Genomic DNA, 11813 nt, shown 5'->3' on the forward strand with positions numbered 1-11813 from the left:
TAAGAAAGAATCGAAGATACTGTATCTAAATGACATGTGCCTTAAAGACGAAAGGTCATTTGGAAATGGCACTTGAAATCAAGTATAATTCTGACCTTACTCTCATCCTGTTATTCAGGGTCATAGAAGAATATGCAGCAAGTACTCAGAGGATCACAGCAAGTCCTTAACTTGGGAGAGAGCCAGGATCCAGTCTAAGGGCTCCAGAAGGCACCATGGTAATAGTTGGTAGAGAAGTAAGTAGGTGAATGAATTCAAGGTTGAGTTGGTGTGAAGGAAGCACATGGTGGTCTAAGAATGACCAGAGATGACACTTAAGATAGAATGGCCAGGACGTAAGGCAGGCGTTGGTCGCGCTTCAGGGAGTTACCGGGAAAGTGAAATGGAGGGGTGTGTGTCTAACCTAATGGTCTGCAACCTGGCCTACAGCGGGAAGCTGGAAGAGTTGAAGGAGAGTATTCAGGCCGATAAATCCCTGGCTACTAGAACTGACCAGAACAGCAGAACTACATTGCACTGGGCTTGCTCAGCTGGACATACAGAAATTGTTGAATTTTTGTTACAACTTGGAGTGCCAGTGAATGATAAAGACCATGCAGGTTGGTCTCTTCATATTGCGGATTCTGCTGGCCGGGATGAGATTGTAAAAGCCCTTCTGGGAAAAGGTGCTCAAGTGAATGCTGTCGATCAAAATGGCTGTACTCTCCTACATTATGCAGCTTCCAAAAACAGGCATGAGATTACTGTCATGTTACTAGAAGGTGGGGCTAATCCAGATGCTAAGGACCATTATGAGGCTACAGCAATGCACCAGGCAGCAGCCAAGGACACTTAGCCTGTGATAAGGAGAGAGTGGAAGAAGCAAAACAGCTGGTGTCCCAAGGAGCAAGTATTTACATTGAGAATAAAGAAGAAAAGACACCCCTACAAGTGACCAAAGGTGGCCTGGGTTTAATAAGCAAGAGAATGGTAGAAGGTTAAACAGCTTGGATTTATTCTTACTTTGTATGTTGTGTTGTTGTCCCCGGTGTCCTGGAAACTAATGTACTTGTGCACAAGACATTATTTATGAATGGTGAAGTTTTTTCACCTTCAAAGTCTTACAAACATATTGACTGTTGTTCTTGCTGAGTTACTTGTTCAAAGCTTACAGCTTGTTTTCCAGGCATTGAATAACTGTTGAGATTATTCTACTGTTGTCATATATTCTTCTATATTGAATTCTAGTTAATTTTGAGTAACTAATTCTGTGGCTGTTGTGAGTCTTCAGCACCCTCCCATGTACCTTACATCCCTCTCTGAAAGAGAACAGCTCCAATAGCAACAAGCTCTTTGTTCTGCCAGATGTTTCTATGTGGATTCTGTAATGTCCCTCCACACAGTTAAAACATCCTAACCTGTTTTTGTCAAGCTCACTCAGGTCTATGACAAACATTTCTGTTTTTTTCAACCATGAGGTTTAATTTATTTTTGTGATAGAAGGGATATTCCCATATTTTAGTGGACCAAATTTTAAGTTGGAGGGTGTGCTCTAAAATAATGAAAAACAATAGCCCATATACCCATGTATTCTTTTTTTTAATGAGCTGTTTACTCTGAAATAAAATGTATGGTTTTCTTAAAAGGAAGTTTTAAAGTACCTATATTGCATCATCCTGTATTGAAAAGAATGTCAAGCTTGTTAAAATGACATGTAACGAAAATGTATTTTGATTTATATTTCAGAAATTAAAAAATAAAATGTTGAAACATACAAAAAAAAAAAGATAGAATGGCCAGAGACGTTAGCATTTGGGAAGATGTCAAAGAGGAGAAAAGATGAGAAACCTAATGGGATTGGCTGATATCAAAGCCCTGAAAGGAACTACAGAGGAACATTTCCATATTAATGCAGACCCAGGCACTGGGTAGCACAAAAGGCATGTGTCATTAGTCCTATATGATTTAATCACTGAACTTCTTTGGCCCAGGGTTTCAAAAGACCATGGGCTCAAGAGTCAGATTCTCGAGGTTCTAATCCCAGCTCTACTCTTTCCAACCATGTGACTTCAGAAAAATTGCTTAACCTCTCTAAGGCTCCTTGATAAAGGAGAGATAATAATAGTATGGTCCTCACAGAGTTGTCAAAAAGCTTAAAGAGATGCTATGTGTGAGATGCCCGGTACATGATAGGCATTCAATAAATGGTAGCTATATTTGCCAATGTTGGTAAAAAGTAGTTTTGGCCTCTGCACTGAGTCCTCTAGGGTTATGTCAGCAAAAGCCTATGTTGCATTGCTTTTTGGCTGTCTCACAGTCTTCCCCACCTAATCTCTTCTCCCTACACTGTTCCCTACTTCACTGAATAATCACCTATTTTACAATCCAGATCAGAAACCTAGATATTATCCTTGATTTCTCCCCATGGATTAACTTTTCATTCAAATCCAGCATCAAATCCTGCCATTTTTGTCTACTAAATATAATTCAGTCCAGCCACTTCTCTCCATCTCCGCTGCCACAATCTTACTCCAAGAGCCTGGAAACTATCCCAGATTCTTCTCTTTTCCTAACAACCTACACCAATCATCACTAGTTCCTTTCATTCTACCACCTAATCACATCTTTTGTCTATTATTTTTTAAACTTTTAATAGGGATGTATATCATACATGTAGAAAATTATATAAAACATATGCACAATTTCAAGAATGATTACAAAGTGAATACCAATTAACCCAGATAAGCACTACCAGTCCTTTAAAAATGCCTTTATGTTATGTTGCGTCTCATCACATTATTTCTCTCTCCCCAGAAGTAATCACTACTGTAAATCTTGTAGGATAAATTCCTTGCTTTTCCTTATAACTTTACTATCTATGTAGGCATCCTTAAACAACATAGTTTAGTTATGCCTAAAGTTCACAGAAATGGAATCATATGTTCTTTGGTTACTTACTTACTTTGCACAATGTACTCGTGAGATTCATCTATGTTGGCATTCACTTCCTCTGCTATCTTGGATTTCATTGTACAAAGATATCATAATTGATTTATTCATTCTACTCTTGATGGACATTTGCATTTTTCCAATTTGGGGCTATAACAATGTAGCTATTAACATATATAAGAGATATTCTAGGAGACACACCTAGTAGTTGAACTGGTCAGTCATAAGAATCTTCTATCTTCTATCAGATAGTGATGAACTATTTCTTTTTCTTTCTTCTTTGTTTTTTTTTTCTTTTTTTTTTTTTTGAGATGAAGTCTTCCTCTGTCGCCCAGGTTAGGGCACAGTGGCGGGATCTCCGCTCACTGCAACCTCCGCCTCCCAGGTTCAAATGATTCTTCTGCCTCAGCCTCCCAAGTAGCTGGGATTACAGGCATGCGCCACCATGCCCAGCTAATTTTTGTATTTTTAGTAGAAACAGGGTTTCACCATGTTAGTCAGGCTGGTCTCAGACTCCTGACCTCGTGATCTGCCCACCTCGGCCTCCCAAAGTGCTGGGATTACATAGGTGAGCCACAGTGCCCAGCTGAACTATTTCTTTTGTATCTGTACCAATCTACATTCTCATTGGCAATGTATGAGATTTGCCATTGTACTTCACTTCTAAACTTAGGGGAAAGCATTGTTCCCACCATTAAATACGGTGTTAACTGTGGATATTTTTGGTAAGCACCCTTTTTCTTAGGTTAAGAAAATTCCCTTCTATTCCTGGTTTGTTGAATCATGAATGGGCACTGGCTTTTGTCAAATTCTTTTTCTGCCTATCTTGAGATGATTGTGGGTTTTTTGTCCTTTATTCTATTAATATAGTATATCACATTAATTGATTTTCAGATGTTAAACTAGCATCACTAGAATAAATCTCATTTGTGTCATGGTGCATAATCCTTATATGTTGCTGAATTTGGTTTGCTAATTGTATTAGTTTTCTACTGCTGCATAACAAATTACCACAAAGTCAGCAGCTTAAAACAACACCCATTTATTAGGTCACTGTTCTGTAAGTCAGAAGTCAAGCATGTCATAACTGGGGTCTCTGCTAAGGGTACCACAAGGCTGAAATCAAGGTGCCAGTCAGACTGAGTCTCACCTGGAGGCCATGGGAAAATATCTGTTTCCAAGCTTTTATTGGAAGAATTGAGTTCCCTGTCATTGTAGGACCAAGGTACTAATTTCCTTGCTGGCTAACTTTTGAGGACTACTCTAAGCTCCTAGAGACTGCTACTATTCTCCGCTCTCTGCTTTTTCAAGCAGTAACAGCATGTCAAATCCTTGTCATGCTTCGAATCTCTTACTTCCCCTTCTGAGACCAGCCAGAGGAATCTCTCTGCTTTTGAAGGGCTCATGTTATTAAGCTAGGCCAACCTGGATAATTTCCTTTTCAGTCAACTGATTTAGAACCTTAATTACATCTGCAAAATCCTTTCACAGCAATGCCTAGATTAGTGTTTTATTAAATAACTGATAAAATATGTGTGTACACCAAGGACCAGGAATCTTGGGGAATCATGTTAGAGTTCTGCCTACCACTCTAACATTTTGTTAAGGATATTTGCATCTGTTTTCATGAGGGATATTGATTTGCAGTTTTCCTTCATAGAGATATCTTTTTCAGACATTGGTATCTGGTGATATTGGCCTCATGGAATAAGGTGGGAAGTGACCCCTTTCCTTTATTTCTGAAAGTATTTGTGAATAAGTGGTATTATTTCCTCTTTAAATATTAGCTAAAACTCACCAGTGAGGCCATTGAGATATGAATTTTTCTTTTTGAAAATTTTTAATTATTATTAGCTTGGTGCAAAAGTAATTGTGGTTTTACCATTGAAAGTAATGGAAAAAACTGCAATTTCTTTTTCGTCAACCTAACATTTCATTTTTTTACTTGTTACATATTTGTTTTGTTTTGTTTTCTTTTCTTTTCTTTTGTTTTGTGATAGAGTCTCGCTCTATCACCCAGGCTGGAGTGCAGTGGTATGATCTTGGCTCACTGCAACCTCCGCCTCCCAGGTTCAAGCAATTCTCCTGCCTCAGTCTCCCAAGTAGCTGGGACTACAGGCACCCACCATCACATCTGGCTAATTTTTGTATTTTTAGTAGATGGGATTTCACCATGTTGGCCAGGCTGACCTCGAACTCCTGACCTCAAGTGATCTGCCCACCTTGGCCTCCCAAAGTGCTGGGATTATAGGCATTAGCCACTGTGCCCAGCCTACTATTTATAGATCTATTTAGATGTTTTCATTTCTTCCTGAATCTGTTCCCACCTTATTCTACGAGGCCAATATCACCTGATACCAATGTCTGAAAAAAGATATCTCAATGAAGGAAAACTACAAACCAATATCCCTCATGAAAACAGATGCAAAAACATTTCTAGAAATGTGTCCAGTTCATCTTTGTTGTCTAATTTGTTGACATCATGTTGTTTATAATATTCCCTGTACTAGACTGAATACTGTTTCCAAAATATCTGCGTTTACTCATAATCTCAGAATGTGATGTTATTTGGAAATAGCATCTTTGCAGATACAATTAGTTAAGATTACATCATTCTTTTTTTTCTCTATTTTTTTTTTTTTTTTAGTGGAAAAACTGCCAGTCTCTAAAGCTGGCTTGTGGTTGTTGTTGTTGTTTAATTGTACTTCAGGTTCTGGGGTACATGTGCAGATCCGGCAGGATTGTTGCATAAGTACATACATGGCAAGGTGGTTTGCTGCCTCCATCCCCCCATCACCTATATCTGGCATTTCTCTCCATGTTATCCCTCCCCAACCTCCCCACCCCCCGCTGTCCCTCCCCTATACCCCTGCAACAGACCGCAGTGTGTGATGCTCCTCTCCCTATGCTCCTGTGTTCTCATTGTTCAACACCTGCCTATGAGCGAGAACATGCTGTATTTGGTTTTCTGTTCTTGTGTCAGTTTGCTGAGAATGATGGTTTCCAGATTCATCTATGTCCCTACAAAGGACACAAACTCATCATTGTTTATGGCTGCATAATATTCCATGGTGTATATGTGCCACATTTTCTTTGTCCAGTCTATATTGATGGGCATTTGGGTTGTTTCCAGGTCTTTGCTATTGTAAACAGTTCTGCAATGAACATACATGTGCATGTGTCTTTATAATAGAATGATTTATAATCCTTTGGGTACATACCCAGTAACGGGATTGCTGGGTCAAACAGAATTTCTATTTCTAGATCCTTGAGGAAACATCACATTGTCTTCCACAAAGGTTGAATTAATTTATATTCCCACCAACAGTGTAAAAGTGTTCCTTTTCTCCACATACTCTCCAGCATCTGTTGTCTCCTGATTTTTTAATGATCGCCATTCTAACTGGTGTGAGATGCTATCTCAATGTGGTTTTGATTTGCATTTCTCTGATGACCAATGATGATGAGCATCTCTTCATATGTTTGTTGACCTCATAAATGTCTTCTTTTGAAAAGTGTCTGTTTATATCTTTCACCCACTTTTGAATGGGTTTATTTGTTTTTATCTTGTAAATCTGCTTTAGTTCTTTGCAGATTCTGGATATTAGCCCTTTGTCAGATGGGTAGCTTGCAAAAATTTTTTCCCATTCTGTTGGTTGCTGGTTCACTCTAATGATTGTTTCTTCTGCTGTGCAGAAACTCTTAGGTTTAATTAGATCCCATTTCTCTATTTTGGCTTTTGTTGCCATTGCTTTTGGTGTTTTAGTCATGAAGTCCTTGCCTATGCCTATGTCCTGAATGGTTTTGCCTAGCTTTTCTTCTAGGATTTTTATGGTGTTAGGTTTTATGTTTAAATCTTTAATCCATCTGGAGTTAATTTTACCGTAGGGTGTAAGGAAGGGGTCCAATTTCAGCTTTCTTCAGATGGCTAGCCAATTTTCCTAACAGCATTTATTAAACAGGGAATCCTTTCCCTATTGCTTGTTTTTGTCCAGTTTGTTGAAGAACACATTGTTATAGATGTGTAGTATTTCTTCTGAGGGCTCTGTTCTGTTCCATTGCTCTATATCTCTGTTTTGGTGCCAGCACCATGCTGTTTTGATTAAAGTAGCCTTGTAGTATAGTTTGAAGTCAGGTAAGCTGATGCCTCCAGCTTTGTTCTTTTTGCTTAGGATTGTCTTGGCTATGTGGGCTCTCTTTTGGTTCCACATGAAGTTTAAAGTGGTTTTTTCTGGGTCTGTGAAGAAGGTCAATGGTATCTTGACAAGGATAGTGTTGAATCTATAAACTACTGTGGGCAATATGGCCATTTTCATGATATTGATTCTTCCTAACCATGAGCATGGAATGTTTTTCCATCTGTTTGTGTCCTCTCTTATTTCCTTGAGCAGTGGTTTGTAGTTCTCCTTGAAGGGGTCCTTTGTTAGTTGTATTCCTAGGTATTTCATTCTCTTTGTAGCAATTGTGAAAGGCAGTTTGCTCATAATTTGGCTCTCTGTTTGTCTGTTATTGGTGTATACAAATGCTTGTGATTTCTGCACATTGACTTTGTGTCCGGAGACTTTGCTGAAGTTGCTTATCAGCTTAAGGAGATTTTGGGCTGAGACGATGGGGTCTTCTAAATATACAATCATGTCGTCGGCAAATAGAGACAATTTGACTTCCTGTTTTCCTAATTGAATACACTTTATTTCTTTTTCTAGAAGATTGTTCTGGCTAGAACTTCCAATACTATATTGAATAGGAATGGTGAGAGAGAGCATCCTTGCCTAGTGCCAGTTTTCAAAGGGAATGCTTTCAGTTTTTGCCCGTTCAGCTTGATATTGGCTGTGGGTTTGTTATAAATAGCTTTTATTATTTTGAGATATGGTCCATCAATACCTAGTTTATTGAGAGTTTTTAGCATAAAGGGCTGTTGAATTTTGTCAAAGTTCTCTGCATCTATTGAGATGATCATGTGGTTTTTGTCTTTGGTTCTGTTTATGTGATGGATTACGTTTATAGATTTCCCTATGTTGAACCAGCCTTGCATCCCCAGGATGAAGCCTACTTGATTGTGATGGATAAGTTTTTTGATGTGAAGTTGCATTCAGTTTGCCAGTATTTTATGGAAGACTTTTGTGTCAATGTTCATCATGGATGTTGGCCTGAAGTTTTATTTTTTAATTGAGTCTCTGCCAGGTTTTGGTATCAAGATGATGTTGATCTCCTAAAACGAGTTAGGGAGGATTCCCTCTTTTTGTATTGTTTGGAATAGTTTCAGAAGGATTGGTACCAGCTATTCATTGCTGCCTAAACTTCAGATCTTGTTATTGGTCTATTCAGGGATTCAACTTCTTCCTGGTTTAGTCTTGAGAGGGTATAAGTGTCCAGGAATTTATCTATTTCTTCCTGATTTGCTGGTTTATGTGCATAAAGTTGTTTGTAGTAATCTCTGATGGTGGTTTGTATTTCTGTGGCTTCGGTGGTGATATCCCCTTTATCATTTTTTATTGCATCTATTAGATTCTTCTTTCCTTTTTTTTTTTTTTTTTTTCCAGGCTGGAGTGCAGTGGCACGATCTCGGCTCACTGCAACCTCCACCTCCCAGGTTCAAACAATTCTCCTGCCTCAGCCTCCTGAGTAGCTGGAACTACAGGTACACGCCACCATGCCCAGCTAATTTTTTTATTTTTTAGTAGAGACGGGGTTTCACCATGTTGGCCAGGATGCTCTCGATCTCTTGACCTCATGATCCACCTGCCTCAGCCTCCCAAAGTGCTGGGATTACAGGCGTGAGCCACCATGCTCAGCTCTTCTTTCCTTTTTTATTAGTGTGGCTAGCAGACTATTTTGTTGATTTTTTTCAAAAAAACAGCTATTGGTTTTATTGATTTTTTGAAGGGTTTTTTGTGTCTCTATCTCTTTCAGTTCTTCTCTGATCTTAGTTATTTCTTGTCTTCTGCTAGCTTTTGAGTGTTTTTGATCTTGCTCCTCTAGCTCTTTCAGTTTTGATGAGAGGGTGTCAATTTTAGATCTTTCCTTGCTTCTCATGTGGGCATTTATTGCTATAAATTTCCCTCTAGACACTGCTTTAAATGTGTCCCAGAGATTCTGATATGTTGTGTCTTTGTTTTTATTGGTTTTGAAGAATATCTTTATTTCTGCCTTCATTTCATTGTTTATCCAGTCGACATTCAGAAGCAAGTTTTTCAGTTTCCATGTAGTTGTGCGGTTCTGAGTGAGTTTCTTAATCCTGAGTTCTAATTTAATTGCACTGTGGTCTGATAGACTGTTTGTTATGATTTCGGTTCTTTTGCATTTCCTGAGGAGGGATTTACTTCCAATTATGTGGTCAATTTTAGAGTAAGTGCGATGTGGTGCTGAGAAGAATGTAGATTCTGTTGATTTGGGGTGGAGAGTTCTGTAAATGTCTATTAGGTTTGCTTGGTCCAGGTCTGAGTTCAAGTCCTGGATATCCTTGTTAATTTTCTGTCTCGTTGATCTCTCTAATATTGACAATGGTGTGTTAAAGTCTCCCACTATTATTGTGTGGGAGTCTAAGTCTCTTTTTAAGTCATTAAGAACTTACCTTATGTATCTGGGTGCTCCTGTATTAGGTGCATATATATTTAGGATTGTTAGCTCTTCTTGTTGCATTGATCCTTTTACCATTATGTAATGTCCTTCTTTGTCTCTTTTGAGCTTTGTTGCTTTAAAGTCTATTTTATCAGAGATGAGAATTGCAACTCCTGCTTTTTTTTGCTCTCCATTTGCTTGGTAAATCTTCTTCCATTCCTTTATTTTGAGTCTATGTGTGTCTTTGCACATGAGATGGGTCTCCTGAATATAGCACACCAATGGGTCTTGGCCTTTTATCCAGTTTGCCAGTCTGTGTCTTTTGATTGGGGCATTTAGGCAGTTTACATTTAATGCTAATATTGTTATGTATGAATTTGATCCTGCCATTTTGTTACTGGCTGTTTTTTTTGCCCGTTACTTGATGCGACTTCTTCATTGCATTGTTGGTTTTTACCATTTGGTACATTTTTGTAGTGGCTGGTACTGGTTGTTCCTTTTCATATTTAGTGCTTCCTTTAGAAGCTCTTGTAAGGCAGGTCTGGTGGTGATGAAGTCTCTCCATAGTTGCTTCTGCTGTGAGTCTGATGGGCTTCCCTTTATGGGTAACCTGACCTTTCTCTCTGGCTGCCCTTAGTATTTTCTCCTTCATTTCAACCCTGGCGAATCTGATGATTATGTGCCTTGGGGTTGCTCTTCTTGAGGAATATCTTTGTGGTGTTCTCTGTATTTCCTGGATTTGAATGTTGGCCTGCCTTGCTAGGTTGGGGAAGTTCTGGATAATATCCTGTAGAGTGTTTTCCAGCTTGGATCCACTCTCCCCATCATACTCAGGTACAACGATCAAGTGTAGATCAGGTCTTTTCACATAATCCCATATTTCTTGGAGGCTTTGTTCATTTCTTTTTACTCTTTTTTCTCTATCTTGCCGTCTTGTTTTATTTCATTAAGTTGCTCTTCAATCTCTGATATCCTTTCTTCTACTTGATAGATTCGGCTATTGAAACTTGTGTGTGCTTCACGAAGTTCTTGTGTTGTGTTTTTCAACTCCATCAAGTTGTTTATGTTCTTCTCTAAGCTGGTTATTCTGGTTAGCATTTTCTGTAACCTTTTTTCAAGGTTTTTAGTTTCTTTGCATTGGGTTAGAACATGTTCCTTTAGCTCATAGACGTTTGTTATTACCCACCTTCTGAAGCCTACTTCTGTCAATTTGTGAAACTCATTCTCCATCTTGTTTTGTTCCCTTGCTGGTGAGGAGTTGTGATCCCTTGGAGGAGGACAGGCATTCTGGTCTTTGATGGTTTCATCCTTTTTGTGCTGGTTTCATCCCATCTTCTTGGATTTATCTAGCTTTGATCTTAGGGAGCTGTTTGATGATGCAGTCTGTCCCTTGTCTGCCTATAGAGGCGCTGTTGGGCTGCCACGGACTCAGTCTGGCTGCGGTTTAGGCTTCCTGTGCCTTTTGTTTACACAGGGAGATTAGGCCCGCCTCTGTAATGGCTCATGCCCTTCCCCACCACCAAGCTTGATCCTTCCGAACTGATGTGCTGGCTGCAAAACTGATGTGCTGGCTGCAAAACCCTCAAGCAAGAGGACTTCAGCTTGCTGGGCTTTGTGCGGGGAGGGACCTGCCTAGCCTATCACCTGTCTCCCTGCTTTTAGCACCCGCTATCTCTGAGGGGCCAGGAGCTCCGTCCTGCAGGCTTTCCAGCCAATGTGTCCGCCTAGATCTGTGTCGACAATCTGAGGCACTGGTCAGGGCAGGTAACTCAGGCGCTGTTCAGCCTGGTGAAGATCTCCTGGTCTGTAGGTTGCAGAGGCTTTGGAAGAAGCACAGTATCTGGCCTGGTGTGCCAGAAGGGAGAAGCCCCCGACCCTCTGATCAGATGCAATTCCCTGGTGGAGCACCACCCTGCTCTGCCTCAGTTTGCCGTCTTTGGGCTATGCCCACTGTCCAACCAGTCTCATTGAAGTGAATCTGGTACCTCATTTGGAGATGTGGAGATTATTGACTTTCTACACCTCTTTCACTGGGAGCTGTGCACCAAAGCTGTTTCTACTCGGCCATCTTGGTGGAAGTTCTCCAGTTTCTGGGGTTTGGCCGCCATCTCCTATCTCTTGATATTCCAGAGCTCATTTTCTTGCTCCAGACAGGTGATCAAATCTGGCTTAGAGACAGCAATACCATTTCTAGGCTTCCAGGGGGTTCTGGCATCTTAGCTGTGGATGTCCCAATACCTGCAGGTCACAAGGCCACAGAGCAAGATGATTTCATTCTAAATCCAGCGACTGTTGTCCTTATAAGAAGGCCACGTGATGTCACAGAG

General features: G+C 39.9%; 1 pseudogene; it reads left to right on the plus strand.

Annotated features, from left to right (window-relative positions):
• Nucleotides 1-382: 382 nt before the first annotated feature.
• Nucleotides 383-981, plus strand: LOC105721624 (26S proteasome non-ATPase regulatory subunit 10-like; annotated as a pseudogene).
• The last annotated feature ends 10832 nt before the right edge of the window (nucleotides 982-11813 follow it).

This window comes from Aotus nancymaae, unplaced genomic scaffold (assembly GCF_030222135.1).
Source record: "Aotus nancymaae isolate 86718 unplaced genomic scaffold, 86718_ANA_hifiasm-v0.15.2.pri h1tg000004l, whole genome shotgun sequence".
NCBI lineage: Eukaryota > Metazoa > Chordata > Mammalia > Primates > Aotidae > Aotus > Aotus nancymaae.